Source organism: Penaeus chinensis, chromosome 5, assembly GCF_019202785.1.
Source record: "Penaeus chinensis breed Huanghai No. 1 chromosome 5, ASM1920278v2, whole genome shotgun sequence".
Taxonomy (NCBI): Eukaryota; Metazoa; Arthropoda; class Malacostraca; order Decapoda; family Penaeidae; genus Penaeus; species Penaeus chinensis.
The window spans coordinates 27,370,079-27,372,291 of NC_061823.1; positions in this window are offsets into that span (position 1 = coordinate 27,370,079).

Genomic DNA, 2,213 nt, shown 5'->3' on the forward strand with positions numbered 1-2,213 from the left:
TATTGGTAGTAATTGATTTTTATCTCTTAAATTCATACATTTTTGTTCCAGTTCTAAGTTTGATCATCAATAAATAAAACAAGAGGAAAATAGGTTTCTTGAACTACATACTCCTTTAATATGCATTAAAAAATAAGTGCAAATGTTTGTTACCCTAGTATATACTCATATTTTTATACATAGATGACCGCCAAAAATGCACCCTATATCACTGTTACTATTAACACACACACACACACACACACATATATGTGTGTATATATGTTCATACGTATGTGTATATGAAATACATTTGCATGTAGGTATGTGTATATAATTATATATTTATATAAATATATATATGTATATGTATTTAGTTTATAAATGCATAGAGATGTTTATAATTATTCTAAAGAAGTTACGGACAATAGTTTTTATTTGCACCCTGGAGTAGCCTATGAACTGGTTTGGGAAAAAACAATCTATGGGTGGTTATCGCGGGCTCCCCTCAGCCCCCAGATTTTGCACCAAACTGCCACGATTCTGCCCAGATAGCCGAGCGTACGGCCAGTTCGACGATTTCTCATCGAAATTCACGTAGTACTACTCTTGTCTGCGGAGCGCCGTCAGTAGGTGCATTTTCGTGGTGTAAGAGAACGAGCTGATGCAGCCATTCAGGGTGTTTTTTCTGAGATTTTTTGCACAATCCCCTCGGCAGATTTTGCTTTGACTGGTCCACTTCCGCCTCTAGGCAGCCACTGCTTTGATTGAACTTTGTCCTCAGGATCGTACTGGTAGAGCCATGTTTCCCCTCCTGTCACAATTCTCTTCAGAGTCCTCATCCCACTTGTTCAAAATTTCCACTGAAAGATGCTGCCAATCTGGGCACAACACCTTGGGACCCACCAAGCAGAAAGCTTGCTTAGCCCCAAACTCTCCAACAGAAGTGTGTGTGCAGAACCCATAGAGGTGTTGAGTGTCTAATGTATTCCTCACAAACTGACGTTGTTAGCCTGCCACAGCGGGGCTCATCTTCAATTTCGTTTATTCCACTTCTGAACCAACTTATCCACTTGTAGGTTGTTGATTTCTTTGGGCATTGTTACCATAAACTTGTTCCACACACATATACATACAGCTACTGTAACTAGGCAGTTCCTGCAATAGCATTCGTATCTCCCCCCCCCCCCCATCCCCCTGCTCCTTCCCCATCTTGCTTACTGCCTTGGGAGGACCAAGGTCTATATATGTATTTGTACAGACTGGGTAGGACTGCCTTGGCTACATTTACTGTTCTTAAATGTTTCTTCGGTTCATATCGTTTCCTTTTAGTTAGGGACTAAGGCGATACTTCATATATTGTTTTGCGTAGGCAGGATTTTCTCTTATATTTTCTTTTGTGTTTTGTGTGTGTTGTGTTTATTTTTTAGTGAGAGAGGAAATAAAAATTAATAGTAGGTAGAGGAGTTTACGTATTTCCAAAATCTGATTTGACTATGAACAATACTTGATAATTAATGATGAAATTACTAATAACTGTGATAAGGAAAGATGACTTTAATGAATAAGTTTAATCATAAGTAAGGATTACAATACGAATAAGACAGTTTTTAAATCAATAATGAAGGATAAAAAAACACATTATTGAAAGACATTTTATGAAGGAATGATAATATAACTGCATTAATGAGCCCTGTAATAAGGAAGGAAGAACGAATGAACAAAAAGGAACTTGACAGTCACTAATTGCACTTTATCACAAGGACAGTTCTTGTTACGTGGTATTTAGCCATTAACATCAGATCACACCATTCAGATTTGACTTCTCGTCTATGATTTTGGCGACAGCATTAGAACTATGGTTTAGCAGAGCTGCTCTTCTCCTGAATTCTCTTAATGACACGCCAGCTGTAACAAGTAGAGACCTGAATGGTATTTGTGCGAACTTTCAATTAGCATTTAATTAATCACTTTTGTTTTGCCATTTGTAGCATGTGATTCCGATGGTGTAGCATTTTAATGTGCGTGTTTTCTTAGCCGTTGTAACACATGTTCCCGTTGGTATTGTTTTTTTTTGGTTTTGAGTTCATTCCGTCTCGTGCATTTTGGTCATTAAGACACCGAGTCACTTCTTAATTGTCTACATTTTAATGACAATGAGCTTTTTTTTTTATTATTGAGGAGGTTACAAATTTTGGATATAATTATTTTAGATAAATGGATAGTCTCAAACT